This window comes from Cibotium barometz, chromosome 25 (genome assembly GCF_041138505.1).
Source record: "Cibotium barometz isolate CiBa-2024 chromosome 25, ASM4113850v1, whole genome shotgun sequence".
NCBI lineage: Eukaryota > Viridiplantae > Streptophyta > Polypodiopsida > Cyatheales > Cibotiaceae > Cibotium > Cibotium barometz.
The window spans coordinates 42323385-42334583 of NC_141070.1; positions in this window are offsets into that span (position 1 = coordinate 42323385).

An 11199-nucleotide genomic window follows, 5' to 3' on the forward strand; every position below is an offset into this window, starting at 1 on the left:
GAGCCCTACGAGCCCTTATGGTCATACACTACAAGCAATCATGTATACCCATAGAGGAAGTCGCTTAGAAGAAGCCATATCTAACTTACCAACCTATAGGAAGTGTAAAAGAATATGTGGAGTAAAGCAAGTGGAAAATCCAAAGATTTGTGGCTACCTTTGTTCAAGAAAACCTAGTTACATAATCCTCACCTTATTCAATTTGTTGAATGTGCAAGTAGTGTCTTTCATGATAGAGAATTCCTTTGAGAAATGGAAGAATGAGCATCCTAGAGCAAGCATAGGAGGATACAATATGGCCCCAACATGCCTAGGTGTTGTGCCAAAGTGTTATTATGACAAGCTACTTGAAGATTAGCAAAGAATTCAATTTGAATAGAGACAAGTATGCTTAAAAAGGGAGCAACTTTCCATGACATATATAGTTTCTCCTAGGAGTTTAAGAATTAGTCCTTGATTTATGTCATACCCAAGGACGTGGCCTCATTATGAAATCAACAAAAAGAGGAAAAGGAATCTGCATTATGTTTTTAACTTTCCAAGGTACCATCCTTCCACTTTTACCTCCAAAAAGGAGATGAGAAAAAGTGTAAGGGAAAACTATTAGCAAAACCTCTGGCCATTAAGAATGCACCTCAAGATGCTTGTAGATCTAGGAGGTTATAGGAGAAAAATAGGGCTCAGGAGAATCTTATAATTTTACACTTATGATATATGTCCTCAAGATTCAAGAGCCTACCACCTTTGTTGAAGCACAAGAGGATCCAAAGTGGGTGATAGCCATGCAAGCAAAATGTGACTCCATCTTGAAAAGTAGTCTATCTGCTGATGGTACTTTCCAAAAGTCAAAGGCATGGCATGTCACTAAAGGTTTTGCACAAGTTGAAGGTTTTGACTTTTAGGAAATGTTCTCCTATAGCCAAGTTAACCACAATCCGTGCTATTCTTGCATTGGCAATGTGATTTGCTTGTGAGAATTATGAAGGGAGGAACACTTGGAGCAATCATTCACCTTTCTTATGTAAGGATTATTCTAGTCAAATTGAAAAGAGTTGCTGATACAATAGCCAAGTGTTAGGATATTGTGATATGAGGCCCCAAATGAGTCGCTCTATCCTTAGTGTGTGATGTCATCTATTATAGATAGAGGGGTAGGGGTCTCACATCCATTTGGTGTGGAGTAGGGTGTGAGAAACTTGAATTTTTGTTCATGTAATTCATTAATTCTTATGCATCCTTGGAAAATAGTAGCTTGAGCATGTAACATTTAAAAAAAATTCATAAAACACACAATCACTAGTACGAATACCATTAATTAGGATTAATAATATTAATCATACCTATTCAAGTTTAAGAAACCACTAAAATCTCCAAATACCAATCCAAACCCCCTCTCAATGGGTTGGGAGAAACGAGCCCGTACTCCCATGAAAAAACAAGCATGAGCCTAGAGATGTGAGGAGCCTACAGATGTGAGGATCCTAGAGATGTGAGCCATGAGTCTAACAGACATGAGCCATGAGTCTAGGGACATAGGCGATGAGTCTAGAGGTAGGTGAACATAATATTGAGTCTAGGGACATGAGCCGTGAGTCTAGAGACATGAGCGATGAGTCTAGAGGTAAGTGAACATAATATTATACAAGCCAATCAAATGCCTTGATGAAGACTTATATATGGATACACTTACTCAAGTCCTACTAAGATTTTTCTATCATACAATATGTACTAGCACAAATTCTAAGAAACATTCTTATCCTTTGTGATGATTGGAGTATTAAGCATAATTATCGCTTGGGGCCCCATGCACTACTTGGAATCTATGCCCAAGTAGGGCTATTTCATATAAGAATCAAAATTTGTGAGCTAATTTTCATAAAAACATTCGTGAGCCACCCGAGCTAGGCACGACTCATGATCCCACAAGGCATAAGCCTACTACATATGAACCGTTAATAGGCGTGAGTCCACCACATGTGAGCATAACCTACTAAGCATAATGATATGTCTAGCTCACTAGATCTATGTGAGCCTATTTTATATAAAAAAGGCATGATTCCACACCATATGTAAGAAGCCTACACACAAGTGTGAGCCTAAAAAGCATGAGGCATGAGCTAATGTAGGTGTAAGCACATAGATGTGTTGATGTGAACCTAAATACAAGAAACAAACTCTCTCTCTCTCTATATATATATACACACACACACACACACACACACACACACACACACTTTTTACAACTTGGGAAGAGTATACATGTCTGAATCCATTCATACCTCCAACTTGTGTGTGTATATATACACACACACACACAAGTTTTACAACTTGGGAAGAGTATACATGTCTGAATCCATTCATACCTCCATAGTAGAGACCTCCATAGAGAAACCCTTTGATGCTACAGACTCCATTCGGACTAATTATTAGAATTGACAATCCAATCAAAATATAGTGCATCAAACCATACCTCTTCAAACCTACCTAGGTCACTTGTCCCCAAAAGAGAAGCATATCCAACTTCCTTTGGGGATCCCCTTTTAAAGGCATATCATCTGATTGTTTCTAGTTTATGAATGTTTAAGGATGTATCATTTGATGATTTCTAGCTTATGAATTTTCGTGTGTGCCTTGATGGGACGAGGATTTGTTATCTTGGAGGAGCTCTAGGGATTTTCTCTAGCCATCCACCACTTGGCTATGGCTGAATTATAATCCTTGTGGAATTTGGTCATGAATTTTTTACCTCTCTGGTTATGCAAGGGTGTCTTCACACTCTTTTCTTTACAAAAACTAGTTAGCAACATGGGGACAGTCTCGGCTTCTTCTACTTTAGCTTTCTCTTGACCTTTTCTAACATTTGCTCGTGTGGGCTCTATATATGCCCAAGCTATGGAATTCTTGGCTCCCTTTCACTTCTTGGTATTGTAGCTAGAGGGCATCCATGTCCTACTTGGTGAGAGTTAGTGAGCTCCTCCTAGGTGGTGGCCTTAGTAGCTCTATGAGCTCATTCTAAAGCTTGTGGGCTTCTCCTTTTTCTTTTTGAGCTCAATTTCTAGCTTGGAAAACCTTCTCATTTACCTCTTGAAGTTGTTATTGGGAGTGGTTGAACTTTTGGTGTTCCTTTTGGATAAACTCATCCTGACACTTGAGTTAAAGTTGTTGCTAGAATATGTGTCTCTCTTGGATCAACTACATGGACAAATCTCAACCTATCAAGATGAGTGTCAATTTTTAAGGTTCTTTTTAGGGGAGCTATAAGATTAATGGTTGCATGCAACTTGTGGGATAATATGGTCCATGAGACACAAATCTATAGCTCCTTAAGTGTTTGTTCGATAAGGGCAAGGAATGCTCCTAGTGGTGGGAGACACAGACAACATGGAAATTAGCATGATGTGCATGGGATGAGGCATTTATGGTAGGAGGGTGGATCATTTTCATGTGTCACTTGTTGTCTTTCTTGGTGAGGGATTTGTGGACCCTTCTAATGTGTAACTTGTTGACTTTCTTGGTGGCAAGCTTTGTTTTGGGCTTCATGCACATCCCTCTAGTTGTATCATGTGAAGAAGTCTTGTGGCTCAAAAACTTCCTAAGCTGAGAGGATCTTCTTTTTAAGTGGATTGGGAAATTGGGATTGTAGCTCTTTGAGTGAGTTTCTGTGGTTACTCTTGGGCAAGAGGCTCATGGGCTCACAGGACAGGATCATAGGACATTTAAATGATCATGTGATATTCAAATGATAGTCCATGGGAGTAGGTTGTTTCGAAATTTTATCTCTTCAAGGGGGAAGATGGGACTGAGGATTGTCAAAGAAATGATGCTTCATAAGGGGTGGTTGTACAATAAGGGTCCTCACTTTGGATCACCTTCAAAGATATTTGTAGCAAAACAGTGATTTTTCCACGAAAATTGGCTAATCTCACCCACTTGGTAAAGGAATTTGACATTGAGCTCTTCTAATGAAACATCACACCGTTATTTGTGCACTTAAACATATGGTCCAATCGAAAATCAAAAATTTCAAACGTTAAATTTCCTACATCACAAATAGAGTGTATATGATAGCATATCCCAAACTTAAACAGGTAGATAATATGATCATAAAGTGTTAATAACTTCCTTGCTTTAACTCCAATTCCATCCCCACTTTGAATGCAAGGAACATATGTAATAGAGATCTTAACTTGATTTATTAAGTAATTTTTACATATAATTTTTATTTTATAGTAATTATTATATGTTTTGAAAGTATATAAAAAGAGTTTTTTTTTATACAGCACATCTTTATAACAAAAAATATATATTTTTACTTGATTTAATGATCTTACAATAGATAATTATGAGTATAATGTGACCATATGGTCATATTTCATTTCGGTTAGATTTTTTGAGATCTCTATTGAAAATTTACTTCGAAGTCTTGGAGTAGCTGAACATAATATGTAAATTAATTATAGAAATTTGTTTTAATGTGATTATACAATAATTTTATATGAGAAAGTAGTGCTAATCATGGTGAATCTATGAAAAAAAAAATGGTTTATTTTGAGTAAGAAAAGGTCTATTTTCATCCATTTTATGAAAATAGCTCTACTTGAGTAGTTTCTTTCCTTCCAAGCCTAAACCCAAGTCTAACTAGGCTTGGTAACCTTAGGTTACGTAATGTACCAAACCTAGGTGGAGACCCCTAAGGTGGCCATGCATGTGCCCACGTGTCTAACACATCACTTACACAACCATGCATTCCACCTCAATGTGCCATCTCAATATGCCACATCATTGATGACATGGTATGCCACCTCATTAGATGCCATGTCACATGCATTATAGGATAGCTACCACCTTACTCAAATTACCACATCATTAGTTTATGTCATTCAAAATATCCACCATGGATATATCACATCATCTTGAGTTGATGCCAGTTGTTACACACGTGCTAGTGGAGCATGGGTTAGGACTAACCTTAAGGGTTAAGGTTAGGGTCAAGCATCCAAGGGTCACACAGGGAAAATGGAGAGTCAAGATCACTTGAGGGCCCTCCTATATAATAGGGGCATGGGGCACACTCAAAGAAGGCCAAGGCTATGTTATCTTGAGGCTTAGGCTATGGTCTCTTGATGTTATCTTGAGGCTAGGTTATGTTATGTCCTCTTGTGTAGAGGATCATAACTACTCACCTATCATTTCACACTATAGCTTCATGCTATTGGATTGGAGTTATACCTCTTGATGGTATGGTACATCAAAGTAAAGGTATAATGTACTTCATTATAGATCATATGTGCATCCCTTGGGCTCGGGGGTGGTCAGGTGGATGAGTTTATGCCTGATTTATGCATGTTTATGCATAACAATTATCTAGAGAGATCTTAGGGTTTTAACAGTGGTATCAAAGCAATCTCTAGTTAATTGTTGTTGATTTTTATTTCTTTTTATAATTTTTGGTATTTTTTTAAAGTAAATTTTAATATTTACTAAATAAAAATGTTATTTTATTGATTTATGTTGATGATTTGCACGTGGATCGTGGATATGGCAGTTGGAACACGTGTTACTACTATTCAATGGAGGAATCAATGTTGCGAGGTGATTCCGTGAGTTTAATGCTATTTTTTCCTATTTTTTGTGGTTTAAAATAAGCATTAATGGAAAGTTTTACCAAAATACCACATATTTTATTATGGATATTTTTGGTAGAATGGATTCCCTGAATTTCTATAATCTCTGTTCAAAGTGTGTCTCACCTTTGACACTTTTCCATGATAATTTATTTTACACTTTTTTAAGTGTGATCTATGCTTAATTTCCTAAGCCTAAGATAAATTCTATCATGGATTAGTTGATCTGTTTATTTTGGTGGATTTTATTGGATGTTTTCCAACTTTTATTTGGACTCATTAGGTTCTGCCTAGATCACTAGTGTCTAGGGGCTTTTTAATGAGTGCTACACACGTGTGTTTCACTGGCTTACTTTGGAGTTTTACTTTAACGACACCACGTTCATATACTCCGGATTGATGAGTTGGCCACCAATTTTAATGCTTCTTTTGGCATGATTAATGTCCATTAGATGGCAATGTAAGATTCCTTCCCCACCCCCTTTTTGATGTCTAGTATCTTCCCCTGTAATCAATCCCTCTTCAGAAATATAAAGACCTTGTTTCTAACTATTTTAACCTAGAGAGAGAAAATATTCTAGAGAGAGAATATTCAGATTTTGAATATTTTTGGATAGAAAAATATCTCTTATAATTAAGATGAATTCCCCTGAAATAGAAATTCAAAAAGAATTTTCCAATATGCAATTGGAATTAATTGGAAATGTGTATAAAGGACCTTAGCCTAAGGGTCTAGATTTTCAGAAATTTTTGGATTATGGTCCAATTAAGGTTCCTATGGACCAATAGCATCAATCCATGTGTAGGGAGGAGATAAATCCAATTTGTAAAAGAATATACCCATCCAAAAATGAGTAAATGCTCACATAAGATGAAGAGTTGAAAATGTACAAGGTTTATTAGTAAAAAACTATGAGCAATATTAAAAATATGAGGTATTTTGGGTATCCAAAAATGAGTAAATGCTCACATAAGATGAAGAGTTGAAAATGTACAAGGTTTATTAGTAAAAAACTATGAGCAATATTAAAAAATATGAGATATTTTGGGTATAATGATTCCATTTTGACACATATGTACGGAAGGGGAGTTCTTTAAAAGGAGGTGCATATTTCACATAAGATGAAGAGTTGAAAATGTACAAGGTTTATTAGTAAAAAAACTATGACACATATGTAAGGAAGAGGAGTTCTTTAAAGGAGGTGCATATTTCACATAAGATGAAGAGTTGAAAATGTACAAGGTTTATTAGTAAAAAAACTATGACACATATGTAAGGAAGAGGAGTTCTTTAAAGGAGGTGCATATTTCACATAAGATGAAGAGTTGAAAATGTACAAGGTTTATTAGTAAAAAACTATGAGCAATATTAAAAATATGAGATATTTGGGTATAATGATTCCATTTTGACACATATGTAAGGAAGGAGAGTTCTTTAAAGGAGGTGCATATTTCACATGCTTGAATGAGTTTTAAACTCATAAAAATTGAGATATTTCATCTCTCCTCTCTCCTCATTCAAGTCTAGTTCCAAAAAGTTAGCTTAACTGACCTAAAAATGGTCAAAAATTGACCAAACTGAGTTGGAAAATTCTAGAATCAGTTTGTTTGGTTAGGAGCTCAATTTTTCGTATAAATAGAAGCCTCCCCTTGTTGAAAAAAAGATATATAGTGTTTATGCATCGTTACTCTACTCCACCTAAGCCAAGAACTGTGAATTCATTAATAATTCACTAGTTTTTGGAGCTTCCCTCTTTCTTCAATCCCCATTGGTGGCTCCATCAACATACTTAACCAATTGATTGGTTGGGGGCCTCTACCGTGAACAAAGAATCGAGCAATTTGTAAGGTAATTAGTGAATATTGATCTTTTCTATAATTTCTCAATGTTTCTCTCTTCTCAACCCCTCTCAAGCTTGAGAAGCTTAATTGGTATGGTTTTTTAAATGCTATTGAAGTTAATTGGTGAATAGTAGTGAAGAGTTACATTTTGATGAATGCTATTGAAGTTAATTAATTAATGATAGTAAAGAATTACATAAATTTCTATTTATGTTTAAATTCTAATGGTTTTATGTAATTTCTCTCTCTCACTCAAGAAATGGTCATACTCATAACCCATTCTCAATCCAAATGAAGCTTTTCCTTAACCCAAGATTAAGCTGAAGAATCTACTAGTTAGATGGCATAGATGCTAAGATTAGAGATAAAGATGCAATTAACACCATATTAGATAACTTGAGGCCAAATTAATGGCTTTTTTCTATGCTTTTAGTTTATGTATATTGATGATTCAATCCATTATGGATTAATTATCCAATTAGAGAATCATTTTAATTATTTCCTTAATGATAAGCTTTATCCCTTAGAAAAATTGAGATTTATCAGTCATCATAGCAGCGGAGCTATGGCAAAATTTTTATAAAAATTATGCATAAAATAATTTCATTCAAAGCATAAAAAGAGGACTTCCTACCATATTCTAGGAATTATCATCCTAGATTAATTGAAAGAATTTCATTATAATCATGGAGAAATTGAATTTTAATATTATGCATAAAGGATAAGTTTTTATATCAAAAGTGTTATTTTTACCATTTTTATTTCATGCATAGAAGTATGCATAATGGATAAATTTTTATATCAAAAGTGTTATTTTTACCATTTTTATTTTCATGTATAAAAGTATGCATAATGGATAAATTTTTATATCAAAAGTGTTACTTTTATCATTTTTACTTTCATGCATAGAAGTATGCATAATGGATAAATTTTTATATCAAAAGTGTTATTTTTTCATTTTTATTTTCATGCATAGAAGTATGCATAAAGGATAAATTTTTATATCAAAAGTGTTACTTTTATCATTTTTATTTTCATGCATAGAAGTATGCATAAAGGATAAATTTTTATATCAAAAGTGTTACTTTTATCATTTTTATTTCATGCATAGAAGTATGCATAATGGATAAATTTTTATATCAAAAGTGTTACTTTTATTATATTTGAATTTCATGCATAAAGGTATGCATAAAAGTTGATTATTTTATTATAAAAGTGTGACTTTTATCATAATTGAATTTCATGCATAAAGGTATGCATAAAAGTTGATTATTTTATTATAAAAGTGTGACTTTTATTATATTTGAATTTCATGCATAAAGGTATGCATAAAAGTTGATTATTTTATTTTAAAAGTGTGACTTTTATTATAATTGGATTTCATGCATAGAGGTATGCATAAAAGATATTCTTTTATACTAAAAGTGTGATTTTCATCATAAATGGATTTTAAGCATAACTTAGATGCATAAGAGAAATTCTTTTATTCTAAAAGTATAATTCCTACCAAATTGAATTTATGCATAAGAAGATGCATAAAAGATTGATTTTTACTTCGAAAGTATTAATCTCCTTAAATAGAATTTATGCATAAATAAATGTGTAAAGAAATCTTATATCAAATATAAGAATTCTCTTGTATTCTATAAATAGATATGAGATGTGATAGGATGTGATAAGAGGTGTATAAGATGTGACAAGAGGTGATAAGATGCTTATGAAATAAGTTATGAGGTGATAAGATGAATTAAGATTTGATAAGATGTGTATGGGATGAGGTAAGAAGTGTATGTGATAGGATAAGATGTATATGGGTTGTGATAGGGCGAGAATGGATGTGATGTAAAAGATTAGATGTGAAGGCATATGGGGTTATATGAATGGGAATGTGGAAATGGATGTATGTATGTGGATGTGTGGATGTATATATGTGGATGTGTGGATGTGGAGATGGGAGTGTGGATGTATGTATGTGGATGTGTGGATGTGGAGATGGGAGTGTGGATGTATGAATGTGGAAAGGGATGTATGCATGAAGATGTATATGCATAGATGTGAATGTGGATGTAGATGTGGCTGTATAGATGTGAATGTGGAATGTGGATGTGGATGTATGTATGTATGTGGATGTAGATGTGGATGTATAGATGTGAATGTGGAATGTGGATGTGGATGTATGTATGTATGCGGATGTATAGATGTGAATGGAAATGTGGATGTGGATGTATGTATGTATGTGGATGTAGATATGGATGTATAGATGTGAATGGAAATGTGGATGTGGATGTATGTGAATGTGGATGTAGATGTATATGAATGTGGATGTAGATGTGGATGTATAGATGTGAATGGGAATGTGGATGTGGATGTAGATGTGGATGTATAGATGTGAATGGGAATGTGAATGTGGATGTGGATGTATGTATGTATATGGATGTGGATGTATGAATGAGGACGTGATAATGGATGTATGCATGTAGATGTGGATATATGGATATGAATATGAATGTGGATGTGGATGTGGATGTATGGATGTGAATATGGATGTGTATGTATGAACGTAGATATGGGAGGTGGATGTATAAATGAGGATGTGAAAATGGAGGTATGCATGTAGATGTGGATGTATGGATGTGAATGTGGATGTGGATGTGGATATGGATGTGTATGTATGAATGTGGATATGGGATGTGGATGTATAAATGAGGATGTGAAAATGGATGTATGCATGTAAATGTGGATGTATGGATGTGAATGTGAATGTGTATGTGAATTAATGTGTCGTCGATATGAGGAAATGGATGAGAATGAGTACACATTGAATGGAATGTGGAATAAGTAATGTGGACTAAGGAGGGATAATGTGGAAAGACGAGAGTTTGATTTAGAAACTGTATTTTGTGACTGTTGTAAATGACTGTTTTATGTCAAGAATGCTGGGGAAGCATTTTGACCGTCTTGTGGATTAAGGTCATGAAGACCTAACTGTTAAAGTTGCAACTGCTGAGACGGAGAGTCAATGGAGGACGTCTCGCGTAGCAAGGTCGACCGAGGTCTTGACCAGCCTCGGTTCGATTAAAATGGTGAGCTTCCGGTACGGTGGATGAGGGACCAAGGAAGCGGCCTATGAGTGAAGCGCTAGGTCACCTGCGAAGGATCCTAGAGGGTGCTGACCATACGGTGCTCGGGCTCTGGGTCGCCTAGGATACCCACGCGTGCGTCGAGGAAGATATTGGAACAAGGAGTAAGAGTTGTTTTCTGAAACCGGGCATGGATCTGGTTGATTGACCTTGCTGGTCTTCAATGGATGAGTCCATGGCTCTTTTTATGGATCTGTTGGTTGATCTTGCTGATCTTCAACGAGAGTCCATCTTGATTTTTATAAGTGATTATGTTGCCGAGTATTATGGGCTAGGAACTATTGAAAAGGCCCCTGTGTGGACAGGTGGTGAGCGTTCTAGTTGCCAATGATGCCATAGATACTCTGATGAAGGACTGATGGGAAATTATGAATCAACCGGATAAATTGGAAGATTGTGATCAGTGGTACTATGGTTTCAGTAAAGGATTGTTTTAAAGTTAGCTGATGCTAAGAAAAAGGAAATTTCATATTGGGTGTGTAAGTGGTGTGGCTAGTTTTATGTTTGCATGAACTTCCGGCTAGGGGGCCTTGGAACTCTTTTCCTTGGTACCCGGGACAAAACCTAACCAAATTCCAAATTGGATCCCATCA